Raw genomic sequence first — 23264 nt, 5'->3', positions numbered from 1 at the left:
CTAGTTTTTCAAATGGCTCTGTGTTCTTTTTTTATAGTGTTCTTATTGAAAAGATTTTCAAGTGCCTGGAATTCTCAAAACACTGAATATATTACCTTAATAGAGAAAATTGGCACGGAACTTGTCATATCATGAAATTAAAACTGAGTCTTTCCTTGGGTGCCATGTGTTCTTGTCTTGACTCATCACTTTCATAATTTTTGGTACCATTGCCATTCATCCTGTTATCCAAGGATTTGGGAATGAAGTAGAAGCTTGCTATTGCTCAGTTGCGCGCACTGTGGTTATATTTTCCAAAGTGTTGACAAAAACTTTTCTTAAGAATGATAAAATCAAAACTAAAAAAGAATCTCCTGTTCTCTGGGTTTAGACTATAAATACCTGAGATAATAGCTCTTTGTGGGGAAAGCAGTCATTTTAATATACATAAACAGTCAAAAGCTAAAAGAGAGGGTAAAACACATGTAGTTCAATTCATGTATTACAAAGAAGAAAAAAAAAGACCCAAAGATGTTATTTGAGGTCAGTCGGTATAGTGGCTATTATTGAATTATTCGGTTCCATACAAAAACATTTCCCATCAATACTCTCTAGTATGAGTGCACTTGTTCACTATCATCTTAGTCTTAACAATAGAAGTATTTTCTACTTTTTTGGTTGCTTTTCCTTAAAAAAAAAAAAAAAAAAAAAAAGCAGACAGAGCCCTGACCCTTTGAGAATCTATTAAATGTATTAATAGTTTTTATGTTTTTTTATTTGGTTGCTTTATTTTAGCTAAGGCTTATCTTACTTCATTTTATCCACAAGTAAGGCAACTGTGACTAGACTGACCCTGACCCTGTTGGGTGGGCTGAACTTCTACTCCATACTCAGAGTGAAATAAAATCACAGAACTTTATTGTAACCCAGTAAAACACAAACCTACTCCAAAATGCATTATCAGTTAATTTAGTTTTCTTAAACACATCTTTAAATGTATCTCCTCTCTAGCTCCCAGTTTTTCTCTCATAATTCAGTCTTCAGATTTTTCTTCTCCTTTTTTTATCCACATCTGGCATCTCTGTGTTAGTTACTAAGCTATTGTCTGTCAGCTTCAAACCTTCTCTTCTAGCTCTGTGATGCTGGGACTAGGATTCTGCAAACGTGTTTCTCCTTTACCATCTGTTTTCCTGTTAGGTTCTGCTGGTAGAAGAAACTAGAGGGAGACAAGAAAGCAGGAAGAGGAAGAAGGAATTCGCAATTTTCTATTTGCTTTCTATTATTCTCTGGTCACCACAGAAATGCATCCTCACCCTAGAAGCACAGTTGATTGCAGAAGCAAATGATTCCAGATTCAAGCTTTTTTCCACCCATTAGAACTAGCTTTATAATGATACCCCTCACAAGCCAAGAGATACCAGCACAAGCCAAGAGGTTCTAACAGTGCCTGTCCTCCAAGCCCATAAGCTTTTGAGAACCCCAATATTTCCTCTTGGTTCTACCACTACTATGGGATGTAAGCTGCTTCCTGCAGTTACTCTCTGTGTTATCTGAATTCCCTCCAATACCCTTTTAACCAATTCTGCCCCCACCCCCAACCTTTTTATTTTGAGACGTAGTTTCACTCTGTCACCCAGGCTGAAGTGCAGTGGCATGATCTTGGCTCACTGCAACCTCCACCTTCTGGGTTCAAGCAATTCTCCTGACTCAGCCTCCCAAGTAGCTGGGATTACAGGCGTCCGCCATCACGCCAGGCTTTTTTTTTTTTTTTTTTTTTTGTATTTTTAGTAGAGATGGGGCTTCACCATGTTGGCCAGGCTAGTTTCAAACTCCTGACCTCAAGTGATCTGCCCGCCTCATCATTCCAAAGTGCTAGGACTACAGGCATAGCCACCACACCTGGCTCAATTCCCTATGTTAAACTTCCTTGTTAAAATAATTGTTATGGTTTCTCCTTTCCTTATTGGATCCTGAGTAACACATACTCTACATCCATTCTATTGATTCAGGTCTTTTCCTCACCTCTCTCTTGCGTTCCGAACCCCACTTAGTAAAATGTTAAAGGAAGCATTCACCTATAATTCTTTTTTCTCCTACCCTCTGGTTTGCTTGTACACCCATAAGTCTTCAAGCATGTCCTTGTGAGCTTCAATTCACCCTGTTCCATCCCTTTTGTCTTTCCGTGTTAAATGATGAACAGAAAAATCCTGCTCAAAGAGAGTAAGTTCAAGATAGTCTTGGTTCTAAAAAGAGAAGCTGAAAACCTGCTATCTTTTGATTGGCTGTCAAGACTCTTCATCAAAGCAGATGTCCCAGACCAATTTCAACAATTCTTCATCTTAAATTCAAGACTTTAAAAAACCTTGACAGACTTGCAGAAGCCTTTCATCTGAGGAACTCAGAAAATCACAGATTGAACATCCCCCATAAAGAAGAAAGGAAAATAAGCCCAAAATGTAGCCCAGACTATGACATTCTTTGAGGACAATTCTGTATGAATTAAAGCTGCAGCCTGTGGACAATTGCTTGAACCCAGGAGTTTGAGACCAGCCTGGGCAACATAGTTGGACCCCATCTCTACAAAAAAATTAAAAATTTAAAAATTAGTTGGGTGTGGTGGTGCACATCTGTAGTACCAGCTACTCAGGAGGCTGAAACAGGAGGATTGCTTAAGACTGAGAGGTCAAGGCTGTAGTGAGCTATGATCTCACCACTATACTCCAGCCTGGGTAACAGAGTGATGTTTCTTTAGTTCCAGAAGTTGTTAACTTTCTGCAAAAACTCCTTTATGAGAAATGATATTCGTATGGAAAGAATATTCTCTTTATACACTGATGTGTTATTAATTTCACTTCTCTAGGATCAAGCCAGATCATCAGAAAGATTTATACTTAGAATATCCTCTATATCCCCGGCTACTCTTACTGATATAAGCTCTGATATAATGCTTTAGCTTTTGAACAATCACCTGATCAGAAAATTTGATTAACATCCTCTTATATAAAACAATTTGACTAGGCTGGGCGCAGTGGCTCACGCCTGTAATCCTAGCACTTTGGGAGGCCAAGGCAGGTGGATCACTTGAGGTCAGGAGTTCAAGACCAGGCCTGGCATGGTGGCTCGTGCCTGTAATCCTAGCACTTTGAGAGGCCAAGGTGGGTAGATTACCTGAGGTCAGGAGTTCCAGACCAGCCTGGCCAACATGGTGAAACTCCATCTCTACTCGAAATGCAAAAATTAGCTGGGCGTGGTAGCAGGCACCTGTAATCCCAGCTACTTGGGAGACTGAGGCAGGAGAATTGCTTGAACTCTTGAACCTGGGAGGTTGCAGTGAGTCAAAATCGCACCACTGCACTCCAGCCTAGGTGAGAGAGCAAGACTTCCCTCTCAAAAAAAAAAAAAAAAGAATGTTCAGAGAAAGACTTACCAATCCTGAATGCTGACTTCCCAAAACATCACTAAGACAACCTATCAAAAGACAAAGCTGAGTGTCAGGTCTCTGAGCCCAAGCGAAGCCATCGCATCCCCTGTGACTTGCACGTATATAGCCAGATGGCCTAAAGTAACCGAAGAATCACAAAAGAAGTGAAAATGCCCTGTCCCGCCTTAACTGATGACATTCACCACAAAAGAAGTGAAAATGGCCGGTCCTTGCTTTAAGTGATGACATAACCTTGTGAAAGTCCTTTTCCTGGCTCATCCTGGCTCAAAAAGCTCCCCTACTGAGCACCTTGTGACCCCTACTCCTGCCCGCCAGAGAACAACCTGTAATTTTCCTTTACCTACTCAAATCCTATAAAACGGCCCCACCCTTATCTCCCTTCACTGACTCTCCTTTCGGACTCAGCCCGCCTGCCCCCAGGTTGTAGCAGGACTAGCAGCAGACAAAACTCCTCAGACATCGAGTTAAAGAAGGAAGGGGTTTATTCGGCCGGGAGCATCAGCAAGATTTCTGTCTCAAGAGCCGAGCTCCCCAGGTGAGCAATTCCTGTCCCTTTTAAGGTCTCACAACTCTAAGGGGGCACATGTGATAGGGTCGTGACTGATTGAGCAAGCAGGGGGTACGTGACTGGGGGCTGCATGCACCGGTAATTAGATCGGAACAAAACAAGATAGGAATTTTCACAGTGCATTTCTATATAATGTCTGTAATCTATAGATAACAGAACCAATTAGGTCAGAGGTCGATGCTTAACTACCAGGCCCAGGGTGCGGCACTGGGCTGTCTGCCTGTGGATTTCATTTCTGCCTTTTATTTTTTACTTCTTTCTTTGGAGGCAGAAATTGGGCATAAGACAATATGAGGGGTGGTCTCCTCCCTTATTCTCCCCTTTTAAGACTCTCATTCATTTTATTAGTGGGAGTTCTCACTTTTATTTTTACTATCCATGTCTTCTTGCAAGACAGATAGATAGTGATTTATATAGTACATTTGTGCTGAGGCATTTTGGTGAACTAAGGTAGCAATGAAGCTTTTTATCATTTGAAGAAGTACAAGTAGCAAACAAGGGAGCAGTAGGCAGGTTCCTATTATTATTATAACTTCTATTATAAGAGTTTTAAATCCTCCTAGCACTGGGAACCATTTTCCAAACATGGCCCCAGGATCAAATCCATGCCACACTTGCATGGGCACATGTGCCAGTTTTGTCATATCTCTAACTATGTCTTCAATGACTTGCCCTTGATTATCTATGTGTAGGCAGCAATTAGCAAGGTTAAATTTCCTGCAGATCTCTCCTTCAGCTGCTAGCAAGTAGTCGAGAACTAATCTATTTTGATAGATAGCATTTCTCATCAGAGTTTCTTGCCTGGCAAGAATAGTCAAGGCTCTGCCAGTTTTATTAGTGATTATTTCTAAGACAGCTTGTAACCGTATGATTCAGTTGATCATGTAAATGGGGGTCTGGTATCCCCATGAGCCATCTTGTGCCCAAGTAGCAGGCCTATAATATTGTATGATTCTCTCAGGGGGCCATTTATCATTTTTTCAATTTCTTATAGCTATGCTTCTCTTTTTGCGGGAAGCATAGACAGGAAAGCCCAGGAGTTCGCCTGTTTTTATGGGCAGTAGGAAGAAAGGTGGTTTAATAGTGCCAATAACACAACTACCTGCCCACTGGTCAGGTAATTTGGCACAAGCTCTATGCCCACATATCCAGTATAATCCAGTGGGGACTGTCCAGCGCCGGTGGGACTCCGGGTGGGTTCACACAGTTTGCAACTTTGGGAATTTGCTAAATGGATTTCTCTGTGTGATTTGAACTCCACCAAGTTACTGTTTCTGTGGTACCATTATACAATTTCTGTCTCAGACAACTAAGTCATCCTATGGGGTGAGTGAATTCTTTTCCTTTTTTAGCTACGCAATATTGTCCAATAATTGAGGCTTTTAGGACCCAGAAATTATCAGGGTGATTCTTTTGAGCTGGGAATTCATGAGGAACTGGGTTTGTAGGACTAATTCTCGGGCTTCCGATGGCCATTGATCTCTTATTACAGTTCCTCCACATACATATAACATGAAGTGACATTGAGAGCCTGTGCTACATGCTCAGCTAATTGCAAAAACATATTTCTTGTTTTTCCTAGAATTTCTGGTACTGGCACATTTAGTTTATCATAGAATGTTTGAAATACTGGCTCAGGACAGCGTTTATAAACTTTTTTTCAAACCACGATATTTACTTGAAGATCCAGTCTAGCTCCATCAATTTTTAGGGTTACACGTTCCCCTTTTGTTTCCAGCGAGGATCAAGGGGATTGGTTATTACTAGCTCTAAGGGGTTACATTGTCCCTTAGTACAGAAAGGGCCATTTTTTCCTTTCTAAAGGTGGACTGGATCCTTTTCATCATTTTTTTTTCTTTTATCCAAGTGGCCTAAATGACACAAGACCAGTATTTACATTTATTTCCACACAGTCCTAATTTATGACCGATGTATTTATTTTCTGCCATATAGCCTCTTTTCTAATTAAGAGAACCACACCTTATTCCTAACTTATTACTATTAATGACAGCACAGACGTCAAATTTTAAGGTGACTTGTTTGGGCACCCTTTTTTTTATTTTTTATTTTTTGGCTAACACTTTACTCATATCATTTATGAGCTCCCACCAGTCCTTAGTTCTTAATCTTATTTTAAGAACTGTGGTCATGGGAGGCTCAGATGGGTCATAACACACATCAGGTTGGTCTTTTCCTGGGCTACATACCTTGTATAGAATAATATTATACAAACAAGTTCTTTTAAGAGTTCCAGTACACTTATAATAACCGTAAAATAATAGGACCATAGGAACCTTTTGTCCTACCTCAGTGACTTGCTGTATACACTGGGAACAGCCCTCAGTCTGAGGAAGGTCAGTTGAGGTCCTTACTATACAAGTCCAAATTTTAAGGAAAATGAGTCCTGTGATGAGTTTCCTCACGCTTCAGCCGTGCGTGGACCAGTCAGCTTCCGGGTGTGACTGGAGCAGGGCTTGTTGTCTTTTTCAGAGTCACTTTGCAGGAGTTGGCGAAGCTGCTCCCGTCCATGTACTGCTTACAGTCTACTAATGTTTAAGGATGGTCTCGGAGGTTGGCCTGCTAGAATAAACTGAGTCCAACACCTCTACACAGTTATATTCAACTGGGCTCTCTGATACTGGGAGCAAGGTGGTGGGATTTAGGGTGTTGCAAACTTCAACGGTTATGTGGGGAGTTTCACATAGCAAGCTTTGGTACTTGGTTAATCTAGCATTTTTTAACCAGTGATGTCCTTTGGTATTTATTAAAGTTACCACAGCATGAGGGGCCTTTATATTCAGGTTTTGCCTAAGGGTTAGTTTATCTGCTTGTTGTGCTAATAGGGCCATTGCTGCCAGGGCCGTTAGACCTGGGGGCCAGCCTTTGGAAACTCTGTCTAGCTGTTTTGAGAGATAGGCCACTGGCCTTGGCCAGACGCCAGTCTGGGTTAAAACTCCAATTGCCATTTTTTCTCTTTCTGACACATAGAGTGTAAAGAGTTTTGTCGGGTCAGGTAACCTCAGGGCTGGGGCCGACATGAGTTTTTCTTTTAACTCATGAAAAGTTCATTGCTGTTGGTTGTAATAGATGTAGTTTATCTAATCTACATTTTTATTAACTGTCACCTACCAAAATATTGACTCAAATCCTGCAGCTATTTGATTTCAAGCTTTAAATTGATCTGATATTCCTCGTGGGACTCCAATTGCGTCTAAATAGACATGAGAGTCGAAAGACCCATAAGGGGCTTCTCTCGCTTTATGATGTCTTATTATTATTATTTTTCCTTCTGGTTGATGAAATGCCAGGGTGAAAGGGATAGCCAATTGGACTAAAGTACAGGTGCCACTCCAGTTATTCAGCAGAGTGCCTAGTAAAGGTCCATCACAATACCACCACACATCTGCTCAGGGATGAACAAGGGCTGACTGATTGATAAACTCTTGAAAATTCTTAAGCTCACTGCATCCTTTCAAGTCTCCAAGGAATGCTAAGTTTCCTCTCTGTTGTGAGAGACACGAAGTGAACTTAGTGTTGGGAGACAGAAGCTGGATGGCCCTCGGGGGCTAACCCACAGGGACTTTGGGATGTAGCAGAGAGAGCTTGGCATGACTTATTACTCCAGGCTGTAGAATCCTGGAAAAGAGCTATCATGCAGCCTATGCCTGGTCGACTGGGGGACCACCGTAGTGGAAGGGGGACAATCTGGGCCTCTGGCCTGCCATGTGCACAAGCATAACAATTGCTTTTGCTTAATGTGCAGATGGAATATTTGATCCATTTTAACCAGGCATTTGCATCTTGGTATCCTGTCTTAATTGCTAAAGTTTGTTTTAAGTCTTTAACTTCTATGATCCTCTAGTAAAATGAACGTATGGTTTTAGGGAAATTACAAAAACCAGTTGGGGCAGTCCATCCTTGCTCTTTAGTGGTCCACAGAACGTTGGACCAACTATGGCATGAAAGCCGTACATGGGGGGACAACACTCCTTGTTGGCACTGGGGTCTTTATCGAAATCTCCCCGGATTAAATGGTACTAGTTTACTAATGCCTAGTCTGAGGAGAGTCAGGAGGGACAGAAGTACTTTTCTGAAGTAGAAAGCTGTCTTTGACTTGGCAAGTCCTCACAGGGTGTAACAAAGTAAGCATTAAATGCAATAATTTGAGGTGAAATTGACTTGGTTATATTAATAACTAGATGGTCAGCAATAGAATGAGGAAAGAAGAAAGAGTAATAGAATAGATTAAAAGAGTTAAATTTTTCTTAGCTTTAGTTTGGTAGGGTTTTCCCCTGGGACTATGGCCCACGACTCTGGAGGGGGTGGCACTCTCTTGACTCGGGTGTGATGAGTCCAGCCTGTTTTTTTTTTTTTTGGTTTTTTTTTTGTCTTTTTTTTTTTTTTTTTTTTTTTTTTTTGCTGTACTAACAGCAGTCTTGGTGGTTAGCAGCACAGGGTAGGGTCCTTCCCAGGCTGGCTTGAGTTTTTCTTCTTTCCACCTTTCGATGAGAATGTGATCTTCAGGCTGGTGTTGGTTTACCGGAAATTCTAAGGGTGGTACATGTGCTAAAAGACTTTTAGTTTGTTTTTTGTTTTTTTGTTTTTTTCTTTTGTGAGAAAGGAAAGTGGAAGATAAACCAAGTACATAATTTTTAAGAAATTGACCTTTTGTTTTAAATGTGGGGACCTTGGCAGTGGACTTTATAGTCCTTAGTGTCTTTTTATTGAGAAATTTCCTTTAGCACCTATTTTTACTAGTTTTTAAACCAAAGAAAGTCAAATACCATTTTACATTTAACAATGCTTCTTATATGATTTTTATACCAGATAAGCTAAATTGTATCTTCATATTAGTGTGTTATTAATGTTAAACCTAATTTTAATAAAACCTTGCGGACATATTTATTTAATTTTCAATGCTTGACCATAAGGTAAGATTTTATAGACTCTTTTTAATCTTTTATAATTTTTGCTAAAGAGCAGGTTGGTGCTTTAAGAAAAACCTGTTATGCTTTTACTTTAATGTCCAGTTCACAGAAAAACTGGATGATACTTCTTTAACTTTAGCTAATATGTTTACACACAGAATGTTCTTTACAATTAACGTTTTAAACCTTGCTTAAACCTTCAAAACAGCAATTTTTAACTTTTCAATGTAGGTAAAAATGTACATTCTTACGCCTCCTTATAATCCTTTTACCAAAGGTATATTTTGCTTTTCTTATAAACCTTGTGCATAAACTGGTTTTTTTTGTTTTGTTTTGTTTTGTTTCAATAGTTTTACATTCAGGAGACCTAGTTACTTTTAAATTATAAAATATTTTTTGCATAAATTCTTTTTTTAACACACTTTTTTTATAACCTTTTTTTTTTTCTTAACTACTTGTATATCTCTCTTTCTTTCTTCCTCTCTTTGACTTTGTCTCTCTCTGACTTTCCTTTTGCCTCTGTCTCTTCCTCTCTCTGCCTCTGTCTTTCTCTCTCTGCTTGACTCCCTCTTTGTCTTTCTCTTTCTCTCCGTCTCTTCCTCTCTCTCTCTTTGCCTCTTTTCCTCTCTGTCTCTTTCCTTTCTCTCTCTCTGCTGGTCTTTCCTTGCCTCTGCCAGCTGCTTATGCTACTGTTCTCTCAACCGCCGTGTGTTGGGGTCGGGGGATCTAAAACAAGCTGGTCTGGGTTCCCTGGCTTACAGGTTACCTTGTGCCATATCTTTGAAACAAGGGACCTGTCCAGGCTTCATTCTAATGGCCAACCTACCTCTAATGCTGGCCAGTCTATCTTACACAAAGTTTTAAGTTTTCCTGGTGTCACAGTACTCCATAGTCTCCCTTAAATCCTTTTTTTGAAAATTTTCAACATAGTTCCTAGTAGGGTGGGCTGACTTTGTGCCTCAGCCATGTTTCCTCTAGACAAAACACCACGCTCACACCACATGCACACCACAAAACAAAGAACGGGTAAAAAGGGCACATGCACACTTTTGTAGTTTACACCAAACAAAAATCAAAACCAAAATCAGAGTATCCAGAAATCCAAGCCAGGTCAAAACCAAAACCAAAGTATCAAGCAATCCAAGTCAAGTCAAAAACAAAAACCAAAGTGCCAGTACAGGCACACTCTGGGTGATCAGGCCACGCTTCCACTCAAATGGAGTGGACAAGTTCCCAAGACTGGTCCTGTCAAGCAGTTCAAACCAAATCAAAACCAAAACCAAAGTGCCGGTAAAGGCACACCATGGGTGATCAGGCCAGGCTTCCACTCAAACAGAGTGGGCAAGTTTCAAAGACTAGTCTTACCAAGTTTTAGATGTCCAGACTCCAAGTGCCTGTTCCTTCCCGGTGTTCAGCCACCATGCTGATCCTCCACGGGGGCCTGCCACGCACTGCTCTGGTGAAGCGTCCCACCTGGGGAAATGCCTACCCGGGAACGGTTGGGCTGGTCGGAGTCCCCAGCAGGGATGTTCCACAGGGCAGGCTTAAGCCGCCTAAGGAGTTGCCTCCACCATCCACCATTCACCTCGCTTCCCGGTCAGGGAACCAAGAAATGTAGCAGGACGAGCAGCAGACAAAACTCCTCGGACACGGAGTTAAAGAAGGAAGGGGTTTATTCGGCCGGGAGGATCAGCAAGATTTCTGTCTCAAGAGTCGAGCTCCCCGAGTGAGCAATTCCTGTCCCTTTTAAGGGCTCACAGCTCTAAGGGGGTGCATGTGATAGGGTTGTGACTGATTGAGCAAGCAGGGGGTACGTGACTGGGGGCTGCATGCACCGGTAATTAGATCGGAACAAAACAAGATAGGAATTTTCACAGTGCATTTCTGTACAATGTCTGTAATCTATAGATAACAGAACCAATTAGGTCAGAGGTCAATGCTTAACTACCAGGCCCAGGGTGCGGCGCCGGGCTGTCTGCCTGTGGATTTCACTTCTGCCTTTTAGTTTTTACTTCTTCTTTCTTTGGAGGCAGAAACTGGGCATAAGACAATATGAGGGGTGGTCTCCTCCTTTAAGGTGATTAAAAAGTTTTGTTGCTCACACAAAGCCTGTTTGGTGGTCTCCTCACACGGACGCGCAGGACACTGAGCTTATACTGATCTTGGTAAGGGAGTACTCCCTCCACAGAATCTTAGAGCATCTCAGAAGAGGGAGAACGAAGTTGGGCTATTTATTGGGACTCTGAGTCAGTTTAAGGCAGATCTTATCCAAAGCAGTGCTTAATGAAGACTCTGTAAGGATTATGACTTAATAGTTTAAGATTTGTGGTCACAGCAAAGTGAAGATGTAAAGACAAGGTTTTCAAAGAGTCTTGGGTTCAAGCAGTCTTGGGGTTTCAACTGTAGTTTTGATACGGCTCCCAAGACTGGAGGAACAAATTGATGCTTTTCATGAAGAGTTGATGGCCTTTTAGGACATTGCTGAAATGAATGATAATATTATTCACAACTTTTATCTTCTTCAGCAAGAGTTTCCTAGAATAGTAAAGCTATGTTAATGAAATCTAGACTAACAAAGGCCTGTAAACATACACAGTAAGCTATGTGAGTGTATACAGTTTCGGTTCTCACTGACAAAAAGAAATTTGAGCTCATTCTCAAAGGAGTGAGGGAATGAGTCATGCCAACATTTGAAAGCAGAGTTCCAAGCCAGGCCCAAGTCCAGCTTTTGCAGGTCCTGTGGCAAGGTTATAGATGAATGCCTACTATATGCCCAAATATTTAATTGTTGGAAATCAAGTTAGCAAACTTTTTTTTTCTTAGAGATGAGGTCTCACTATGTTGACCAGGCTGGTCTCGAACTCCTGGCCTCAAAGAATCCTCCCATCTCAGCCTCCCAAGTGCTGGGATTACAGGCATGAGTCACTGCACCTGACCTAGTAAACTCTTAAATAAAATGTTAGCCAGGTGGGGTGGCATGTGCCTCTAGTCCCCCCTACTCCAGAAGCTAACGCAGGAGGATCCCTTGGGCTCAGAAGTTCAAGGCTACAGTAAGCTATGTTTGTTCCACTGCACTCCAGCCAAGATGACAGAGCGAAACCCCGACTCTAAAACAAAGCAAAGCAAAACAAAATACCCGATCAACACCCTCCAATAAAACAAAATAAACGAGTTAGTTGAAAAATAAATAAATAAAATAAAATGTTTTAGGCGCCCACCTTGATAAATATAACTTTACAGTGACTAAGTAAAAAAATGTAAAGCTATGCTTTTCATGTGCCTGAAAAACATCAAAAACAACTAATATATTCACACATGTGTGTATATCTGAGTATTCTATTGATGTGTGGTTGAATAATAAAATAAGGATACATACACCATATAAATCATTTTATAGTATACTTATTTCATAAAATTTTATTTATTTGCCTTCATTTGAGGAAAATCATGAATTCAATTCTTATAATAAAGATTTTCACATATTTTGTTTTTCTATTGACAACAGTGACCTAAAGATACACTGTCATATACGGTACATGCTGAGCACTTGAAGTGTGTGGCCTGTCCAAATTGACATGTGTTACAAGTATAAAATACGTACCTATTCCAAGACTTAATTTTTAAAAAAGCAAACTATCTCATTAATAATTTTATATTGAATACATATTTAAATGGTAATGATTTTAATATACTAGTAAATAAAATATATTATTAAAATTAATTTTACTTTTTTTACTTCTTTCATGTGACCATTAGAACACTTAGAATCACCATGTGGCTCACGTTTGTGACTCATGTTATATTTCTTTTTTTTTTCAGCTTTATTGAAGTACTATTGACAAATAAAAATTATATCTATTTAACATGTTCAACAGTTGATTTGATATACATATACTTTGTGTAATAATTACCAAAATCAAATTAATTAACACATCCATCACCATATATATGTACTCTGTGTGTGTGTGTGTGTGTGTGTGTGTGTGTGTGTGTGAGAGAGAGAGATAAGAACACTTAAGGCTTGCTCTCTTGGCAAATTTTAAGTAAACAATATGGTTATTATTATCTATAGTTATCATGCTATACAGTAGATCCCCAAAATTTATTCATGTTATAAATGAAAGTTTGTAACCTTTGACCAACATCTCCCATTTTCACCACCCCACAGCAGCTGGTAGTCACTGCTCTACTCTCTTCTTCAATGAGATTGACTTTTTAGATTCCACATATAAATGAGATCATACAATATTTGTGTGAGTCTGGCTCGTTTCGCTTAACATAATGTCCTCCAAGTTCATCCATGTTGTCAAAAATGGCAAAATTTCCTTCTTTTTCAAGCCTGACTAATATTTCACAGTGTATGTGTGTGTGTGTGATTTTCTTTATCCATTTAGCTGTCAATTAACACTTAGATTGTTTCCACATTGATTGTGATATGAACAATGAAATGAACAAGCAGGTGCAGATATCACTTCGAGATACTGATTTTATTTCCTTTTTGTCTGTTTTTTAGGGATGAGGTCTCACTCTTTCACCCAGGTTGGACTACAGTGGCACAATCACAGGTCGCTGCAGCCTCAAACACCTGGGCTTAAGTGATCCTGATGCCTCAGCCTTTCAAAGTGCTCAGATTTGAGGAATCAGCCACCATGCCTTGCCTCTATTTTTAATTTTTTCAGAACTCTCTATAGTTTTTTGCCTAATGGCTATATCAATTTACATTCCCATCAACAGTATACAAAGGTTTCCTTTTCTCCACACCCTCATCAACACTTGTTGTCTCTCACCTTTTTGATAATAGCTATCCTAAACAGGTGCGAGGCAATATCTCATTGTGGTTTTGATTTGCATTTTCCTGATGATTAGTGATGTTGAGCGCCTTTTCATAAGTTGTCCATTAGTATGTTTTCCTTGGAAAAATGTCTTTTAGGTCCTTGGCCCATCTTTTAATCAGATTATTTGGGTTTTTGTTTTGTTTTTGTTGCTATTGAGTTGTATGAATTTCTTATATATTTTGGATGTTAGCCAGATTAATGGTTTGCAAATATTTTCTCTCATTCTGTAGATTGTCTTTTCATTTGGTTGTTTTCTTTGCTGCGTTTTCTTTGCTTTTCAGTTTGATGTAGCCCCATGTGTTTTTGTTGTTGTTGTTGGGGGTTTTTCTTTGAGACATAGTTTCACTCTTGTTACCCAGGCTGGAGTGCAATGGCGTGGTCTTTGCTCACTGCAACCTCTACCTCCAGGGTTCAAGCAACTTCCACACCTCAGCCTCTCAAGTAGCTGGGATTACAGGTGCCTACCACCACATCTGGTTATTTTTTTTTTATTTTTTATTTTTTTGTAGAGATAGGAGTCTCACTATGTTGCCCAGGCTGGTCTCAAACTCCTGGGCTCAAGTGATCCTCTCACCTCGGCCTTCCTAAGTCCTAGGATTACTGCACCTGGCTAAATTTTTAATTATATGAAATTGTAATTATTAAAATTAATTAATTTTAATATTTTTAAATTTTAAATTTAAGTTAAATTTTTTTAATTTTAAAAGAATTTTTTAATTAAAATAAAAATACCCTCTTTTGGTCCCCTCCCTTTGTTTGGGAGCTCTGTTTCCACTCTATTAAATCTTGCAACTGCACTCTCTTCTGTTACGTGTTTGTTATGGCTCAAGCTAAGCTTTTGCTCGCTGTCCACCACTGCTGTTTGCCGCATCACAGACATCCCCCCGACTTCCATCCCTCCAGATCTGGCAGGGTGTCTGCTGTGCTCCTGATCCAGCAAGGCGCCCATTGCCGCTCCTGATCAGGCTAGAGGCCTGTCATTGTTCCTGCATGGCTAAGTGCCCGGGTTCATCCTAATCGAGCTGAACACTAGTCACTGGGTTCCACGGTTCTCTTCCATGACCCACAGCTTCTAATAGAGCTATAACACTCACTGCATGGCCCCAGATTCCATTCCTTGGAATCCATGAGGCCAAGAATCCCAGGTCAGAGAACACGAGGCTTGCCACCGTCTTGGAAGTGGCCTGCCATCATCTTGGAAGTGGCCTGCCATCATCTTGGAAGTGGCCTGCCACCATCTTGGAAGTGGCCTGCCACTGTCTTGGGAGCTCTGGGAGCAAGGACCCCCTGGTAACATTTTGGTGACCATGAAAGGACCTCCAAAAGCGATGGGAAACATTCCCCCCAAGGCAAAAACACCCCTAAGATGTATTCTGGAGAACTGGGACCAATTTGACCCTCAGACGCTAAGAAAGATATGACTTATATTCTTCTGCAGTACCACCTGGCCATGAAATCCTCTTCAAGAGGGAGAAACTGACCGCCTGAGGGAAGTATAAATTATAACACCATCTTACGGCTAGACCTCTTCCGTAGAAAAGAAGGCAAATGGAGTGAATTGCCATATGTACAAACTTTCTTTTCATTAAGAGACAACTCGCAATTATGTAAAAAGTGTGATTTATGCCCTGCAGGAAGCCTTCAGAGTCTACCTCCCTACCCCAGTGTCCCCCTGACTCCTTCTCCAACTAATAAGGACCCCCTTCAACCCAAACGGTCAAAAAGGAGATAGACAAAGGGGTAAACAATGAACCAGAGAGTGCCAGTATTCCCCAATTATGCCCCCTCCAAGCAGTGGGAGGAGGAGAATTCAGCCCAGCCAGAGGGCATGTACCTTTTTCTCTCTCAGACTTAAAGCAAATTAAAATAGACCCAGGTAAATGCTTAGATAACCCTGATGGCTACATTGATGTTTTGCAAGGGTTAGGACAATCCTTTGATCTGACATGGAGAGATATAATGTTACTGCTAAATCAGACACTAACCCCAAATGAGAGAAGTGCTGCTGTAACTGCAGCCCGAGAGTTTGGCGATCTCTGGTATGTCAGTCAGGTCAATGACAGGATGACAACAGAGGAAAGAGAATGATTCCCCATAGCAGGCAGTTCCCAGTGTAGACCCTCACTGGGACACAGAATCAGAACATGGAGATTGGTGCCGCAGACATTTGCTAACTTGCATGCTAGAAGGACTAAGGCAAACTAGGAAGAAGTCTATGAATTATTCAGTGATGTCCACTATAACACAGGGAAGGGAAGAAAATCCTACTGCCTTTCTGGAGAGACTGAGACATTGAGGAAGCATACCTCCCTGTCACCTGACTCTATTGAAGGCCAACTAATCTTAAAGGGTAAGTTTATCACTCAGTCAGCTGCAGACATTAGAAAAAAACTTCAAAAGTCTGTCTTAGGCCCCAAACAAGACTTAGAAACTCTATTGAACTTGGCAACCTTGGTTTTTTATAATAGAGATCAGGAGGAACAGGCAGAATGAGACAAATGGGGAGAAAAAAAAGGCCACCGCTTTAGTCATGGCCCTCAGGCAAGTGGACTTTGGGGGCTCTGGAAAAGGGAAAAGCTGGGCAAATCGAATGCCTAATAGGGCTTGCTTCCAGTGCAGTCTACAAGGACACTTTTAAAAAGATTGTCCAAGTAGAAGTAAGCCGCCCCCTCATCCATGCCTCTTATGTCAAGGGAATCACTGGAAGGCCCACTGCCCCAGGGGATGAAGGTCCTCTGAGTCAGAAGCCAGTAACCAGATGATCCCGCAGCAGGACTGAGGGTGCCCGGGGCAAGTGCCAGCCCATGACATCACCCTCACAGAGCCCCGGGTATGCTTGACCATTGAAGGCCAGGAGGTTAACTGTCTCCTGGACACTGGCTCGGCCTTCTCAGTCTACTCTCCTGTCCCAGACAACTGTCTTCCAGATCCATCACTATCCGAGGGTTCCTAGGACAGCCAGTCACTAGATACTTCTCCCAGCCACAAAGCTGTGACTGGGGAGCTTTACTCCTTTCACATGCTTTTCTAATTATGCCTGAAAGTCCCACTCGCTTGTTAGGGAGAGACATTCTAGGAAAAGCAGGGACCATTATACACCCTGACACAGGAGAAGGAACACCCATTTGTTGTCCCCTACTTGAGGAAGGAATTAATCCTGAAGTCTGGGCAACAGAAGGACAATATGGATGAGCAAAGAATGCCCATCCCGTTCAAGTTAAACTGAAGGATTCCGCCTCCTTTCCCTACCAAAGGCAGTACCCCCTTAGACCGAGGCCCAACAAGGACTCCAGAAGATAAAGGACTTAAAAGTCCAAGGCCTAGTAAAACCACACAATAGCCCCTGCAATACTCCAGTTTTAGGATTACAGAAACCCAATGGACAGTGGAAGTTATTGCAGGATCTCAGGATTATCAATGAGGCCATTGTCCCCCTATACCCAGCTGTACCTAACCCTTATACTCTGCTTTCCCAAATACCAGAGGAAGCAGAGTGGTTTACAGTCCTGCACCTTAATGATGCCTTTTTCTGCATCCCTATACATCCTGACTCTCAATTCTTGCTTGCCTTTGAAGATCCTTTGAACTCAACGTCTCAGCTCACCTGGACTGTTTTACCCCAGGGGTTCAGGGATAGCCCCCATCTATTTAGCCAGGCATTAGTCCAAGACTTGAGCCAATTCTCATACCTGGACACTCCTGTCCATTGGCACATGGATGATTTACTTTTAGCCGCCCGTTCGGAAACCTTGTGCCATCAAGCTACCCAAGTGCTCTTAAATTTCCTCGCTACCTGTGGCTACAAGGTTTCCAAACCAAAGGCTCAGCTCTGCTCACAGCAGGTTAAATACTTAGGGCTAAAATTACCCAAAGGCACCAGGCCCTCAGTGAGGAACGTATCCAGCCTATACTGGCTTATCCTTATCCCCATACCCTAAAGCAACTAAGAGGGTTCCTTGGCATAACAGGTTTCTGCCGAATATGGATTCCCAGGCACGGCGAAATAGCCAGACCATTATATCCACTAATTAAGGAAACTCAGAAAGCCAATACCCATTTAGTAAGATGGACACCTGAAGCAGAAGCGGCTTTCCAGGCCCTAAAGAAGGCTCTAACCCAAGCCCCAGTGTTAAGCTTGCCAATGGGGCAAGACTTTTCTTTATATGTCACAGAAAAAACAGGAATGGCTCTAGGAGTCCTTACACAGGTCCAAGGGACGAGCTTGCAACCTGTGGCATACCTGAGTAGGAAAATTGATGCAGTGGCAAAGGGTTGGCTTCATTGTTTACAGGTAGTGGTGGCAGTAGCAGTCTTAGCATCTGAAGCAGTTAAAATAATACAGGGAAGAGATCTTACTGTGTGGACATCTCATGATGTGAACAGCATACTCACTGCTAAAGGAAACTTGCGGCGGTCAGACAACCGTTTACTTAAATATCAGGCTCTATAACTTGAAGGACCAGTGCTATGACTGAGCACTTGTGCAGCTCTTAACCCAGCCACATTTCTTCCAGACAATGAAGAAAAGATAGAACATAACTGTCAACAAGTAATTGCTCAAACCTACGCCACTCGAGGGGACCTTTTAGAGGTTCCCTTGACTGATCCCGAACTCAACTTGTACACTGATGGAAGCTCCTTTGTAGAAAAAGGACTTCAAAAAGCAGGGTGTGCTGTGTTCAGTGACAATGGAATACTTGAAAGTAATCCCCGCACTCCAGGAACTACTAGTGCTCAGCTGGCAGAACTAACAGCCTTCACTCGGGCACTAGAATTAGGAGAAGGAAAAAGGGTAAATATATAAACAGACTCCAAGTATGCTTACCTTGTCCTCCATGTGCACGCAGCAATATGGAGAGAAAAGGAATTCCTAACTTCCGAGGGAACACCTATCAAACCTCAAGAAGCCATTAGGAGATTATTATTGGCTGTACAGAAACCTAAAGAGGTGGCAGTCTTACATTGCTGGGGTCATCAGAAAGGAAAGGGAAATGAAAGGGAACCGCCAAGTGGATATTGAAGCCAAAAGAGCCACAAGGCGGGACTCTCCATTAGAAATGCTTATAGAAGGACCTGTAGTATGGGATAATCCCCTCCGGGAAACCAAGCCCCAGTACTCAGAAAAAGAAATAGAATGGGGAACCTCACGAGGACATAGTTTCCTCCCCTCAGGATGGCTAGCCACCGAAGAAGGAAAAATACTTTTGCCTGCAGCTAACCAATGGAAATTACTTAAAACCCTTCACCAAACCTTTCACTTAGGCATTGATAGCACCCACCAGATGGCCAAATTATTATTTACTGGATCAGGCCTTTTCAAAACTATCAAGCAGATAGTCAGGGCCTGTGAAGTGTGCCAAAGACATATTCCCCTGCCTTATCACCAAGTTCCTTCAGGAGAACAAAGAACAGGCCATTACGCAGGAGAAGACTGGCAACTAGATTTTACCCACATGCCCAAATCTCAGGGATTTCAGTATCTACTAGTCTGGGTAAATACTTTCACTGGCTGGGCAGCGACCTTCCCCTGTAGGACAGAAAAGTCCCAAGAGGTAATAAAGGCATTAGTTCATGAAATAATTCCCAGATTCAGACTTCCCTGAGGTTTACAGAGTGACAATGGCCCTGCTTTCAAGGCTACAGTAACTCAGGGAGTATCCCAGGTGTTAGGTATACAATATCACTTACACTGTGCCTGGAGGCCACAGTCCTCACGGAAGGTCGAGAAAATGAACGAAACACTCAAACGACATCTAAAAAAGCTAACCCAGGAAACCCACCTCACATGGCCTGCTCTGTTGCCTATAACCTTACTAAGAATCAGAAACTCTCCCCAAAAAGCAGGACTTAACCCATAGGAAATGCTATATGGACTGCCCTTCCTAGCCTTATGTTTGACCAAGAGATGGCCAACTTAGTTGCAGACATCACCTCCTTAGCCAAATATCAACAAGTTCCTAAAACATTACAAGGAGCCTGTGCCCGAGAAGAGGGAAAGGAACTATTCCACCCTGGTGACATAGTATTAGTCAAGTCCCTTCCCTCTAATTCCACATCCCTAGACACATCCTGGGAAGGACCCTACCCAGTCATTTTATCTACCCCAACTGCGGTTAAAGTGGCTGGAGTGGAGTCTTGGATACATCACACTCGAGTTAAACCCTGGATACTGCCAAAGGAACCCGAAAATCCAGGAGACAACGCTAGCTATTCCTGTGAACTTCTAGAGGATCTGCGCCTGCTCTTCAAGCGACAACCGGGAGGAAAGTAACTAAAATCATAAATCCCCATGATCCTCCCTTATCATATTTTTCTCCTCACTGTTCTCTCACCCTCTTTCACTCTCACTGCACCCCCTCCATGCCGTTGTACGACCAGTAGCTCCCCTCACCAAGAGTTTCTGTGGAGAATGCAGCTTCCCATAAATATTGATGCCCCATTATACAGCAGCTTATCTAAGGGAAAACCCACCTTCACTGCCCACACCCATATGCCCCGCAACTGCTATAACTCTGCCACTCTTTGCATGCATGCAAATACTCATTATTGGACAGGGAAAATGATTAATCCTAGTTGTCCTGGAGGACTTGGAGCCACTCTCTGTTGGACTTACTTCACCCATACTGGTATGTCTGATGGGGGTGGAGTACAAGATCAGGCAAGAGAAAAACACATAAAGGAAGTAATCTCCCAACTGACCCGGGTACATAGCACCCCTAGCCCCTACAAAGGACTAGATGTCTCAAAACTACATAAAACCCTCCGCACCCATACTTGCCTAGTAACCCTCACTGGGCTCCATGAAGTCTCGGCCCAAAACCCTACTAACTGTTGGATGTGCCTCCCCCTGCACTTCAGGCCATACATTTCAATCCCTGTACCTCACAACGGAACAACCTCAGCAGAGAAATAAACACCACTTCCATTTTAGTAGGACTTCTTGTCTCCAATCTGGAAATAACTCATACCTCAAACTTCACCCGTGTAAAATTTAGCAATACTATAGACACAACCAACTCCCAATGCAATCAGGTGGGTAACTCCTCCCACACGAATAGTCTGCCTGCCCTCAGGAATATTTTTTGTCCGTGGTACCTCAGACTATCGTTGTTTGAATGGCTCTTCAGAATCTATGTGCTTCCTCTCATTCTTAGTGTCCCCATGACCATCTACACTGAACAAGATTTATACAATCATGTTGTACCTAAGACCCGCAACAAAAGAGTACCCATTCCTCCTTTTGTTATCAGAGCAGGAGTGCTAGGTGGACTAGGTAGTGGCATTGGCAGTATCACAACCTCTACTCAGTTCTACAAACTATCTCAAGAACTAAATGGTGACATGGAATGGGTCGCCGACTCCCTAGTCACCTTGCAATTTCAACTTAACCCCCTAGCAGCAGTAGTCCTTCAAAATCAAAGAGCTTTAGACTTGGTAACCACCGAAAGACGGGGAACCTGTTTATTTTTAGGGGAAGAATGCTATTATTACATCAATCAATCCAGAATCATCACCAAGAAATTTAAAGAAATTCAAGATCGAATACAATGTAGAGCAGAGGAGCTTCAAAACACTGGACCCTGGGGCCTCCTCAGCCAATAGATGCCCTGAATCCTCCCCTTCTTAGGACCTCTAGCAACTATAATATTGTTACTCCTCTTTGGACCCTGTATCTTTAACCTCCTTGTTAAGTTTGTCTCTTCCAGAATTGAAGCTGTAAAGCTACAAATGTTCTTCAAATGAATCCCCAGAGGCAGTCCATGACTAAAATCTACCATGGACCCTGGACCGGCCTACTAGTCCATGCTTCGATGTTAATGACATCAAAGGTACCCCTCCCAAAGAAATCTCAACTGCACAACCCCTACTACACCCCAGTTCAGCAGGAAGCAGTTAGAGCGGTCATCGGCCAACCTCCCTAAGAGCACTTGGGTTTTCCTGTTGAGAGGGGGGACTGAGAGACAGGACCAGCTGGATTTCCTAGGCTGGCTAAGAATCCCTAAGCCTACCTGAGAAGGTGACCGCTTCCACCTTTAAACATGGGGCTTGCAACTTAGCTCACACCCAACCAATCAGATAGTAAAGAGAGCTCACTAAAATGCAAATGAGGCAAAAACAGGAGGTAAAGAAATAGCCAATCATCTATTGCCTGAGAGCACAGCAGGAGGGACACTGATCAGGATATAAACCCAGGCATTCGAGCCGGCAATGGCTACCCTCTTTGGGTCCCCTCCCTTTGTATGAGAGCTCTGTTTCCACTCTATTAAATCTTGCAACTGCAAAAAAAAAAAAAAAAAAAAAAAAAAAAAATAAGAAGAATTAGTTTTAATTCTTATTAAATTTCTAAGAAAAACATATTCACAATTCCAGATTTCAAAGTCCATCTCATCAGTTTTACCTCCTACCACAGACTGTCATTTTTCTTTCTCTTCATTAACACAAAGGTCACTTTGTGATTCCTTCAATATGAGCTGGTATTATTTATTCCAACCCTGTGGTACGTCTTTTTTGCTCATTTTACTTTATAGACATTTCTCCCTCAAAAGTCTCAAATAATTTTCTATTAAATAAGTTGAATGACCTCTTTGTGGCATTCTTACCACTCCACCTTTCTGCAGCATTCAGCTGAGTTAAACTCACTCCTTTGAAAGTATCTCCCCAATCTATGACACTCTGATGTCCTCATTTTCCTCCTACAACTAGCCCCCAATCTTCAGAGGACCCTCTAAAATTGGCATTTGATGAAGTTCCCCTAAGTCCTTTTAAAACCTCACTGCTCTTCTGGAGAAGGTTTCAGCTGCTGTTTATTTGCAGTGACTCACAACCTGTATCTCACTAACAAGTTCCAAATACAGCTTTATTTTTCTTCACACATTTGTGTGTCATTCTTGTGCAGGGGCCATGCCAATTTTCTCTGTATCGTTCCAACTTCAGTACATGCACTGCTGAAGTGAGCACCCAAATATAAATTTTTAACTCAACATTACCAATCCGTTCTTGCTTCTGAAAAACCAGCTCTCTTTCCTGTATTCTCTGCCTAACTAAACTTATGGCAAAAGAATCCTTTCAGTGACTCAGGCTGGAGGCAGGTGGAATGCCTGCCTTTCCCTTACTTCCCACATCTAATCAATAGCCTCACCCTGTCGATCCTATCTACCCAGTGATACTGGACTCCTTTGCATTCATTCCCAGGGCTCCTGTTCAATTTCTCCTAAATGGGTTATCGCTTTTTAATCTTGGTCAACTTGATAGGATAAAAAATGGTATCTCTTCATTGTTTTAATTTTAACTTCCTGACTTTCTAGTTATATGTTGTAACCTATCTCATTTCTCCTCTGCCCAGTTTTACTCTAGTTTTTGCTGTGATAGCCAGACTTTAAGCAAGTGTAATCTGACAGCACCTTGACTTGCCTGCTTTGGAGCTTCCCTGGTGTCACGTAAAGAGGTGCCTGGGGGAAACTGCAGGCCACTGATACGTGTACAAAACTGGAATTGCAAGGTATTAATCCCCA

General features: G+C 42.0%; 1 long non-coding RNA gene, 1 other non-coding gene and 1 pseudogene across 2 annotated transcripts in view; 1 reads left to right on the top strand and 2 right to left on the bottom strand.

The window, feature by feature from the left end:
* The window catches only part of LOC144340991 (uncharacterized), a 57649-nt gene extending 46988 nt beyond the window's left edge, over positions 1 to 10661 (bottom strand). Inside the window, exon 1 of the long non-coding RNA XR_013417530.1 lies at positions 10283 to 10661. This is a non-coding gene — a long non-coding RNA (uncharacterized LOC144340991). The remainder of the gene's footprint in view (positions 1 to 10282) is intronic.
* Positions 10662 to 15080: 4419 nt separating this feature from the next.
* LOC144340955 (uncharacterized) lies at positions 15081 to 19603 on the top strand (annotated as a pseudogene).
* A 3000-nt stretch (positions 19604 to 22603) lies between these two features.
* On the bottom strand, positions 22604 to 22710 carry LOC114678493 (U6 spliceosomal RNA). Its single transcript, XR_003729939.2, has one exon. It is a non-coding gene; the product is annotated as a U6 spliceosomal RNA (small nuclear RNA).
* Positions 22711 to 23264: the final 554 nt, after the last annotated feature.

This window comes from Macaca mulatta, chromosome 5, assembly GCF_049350105.2.
Source record: "Macaca mulatta isolate MMU2019108-1 chromosome 5, T2T-MMU8v2.0, whole genome shotgun sequence".
Lineage (NCBI taxonomy): Eukaryota > Metazoa > Chordata > Mammalia > Primates > Cercopithecidae > Macaca > Macaca mulatta.
Note: the sequence above shows the minus strand (reverse complement) of the source record. Positions and strands in the feature narration are given on the sequence as shown.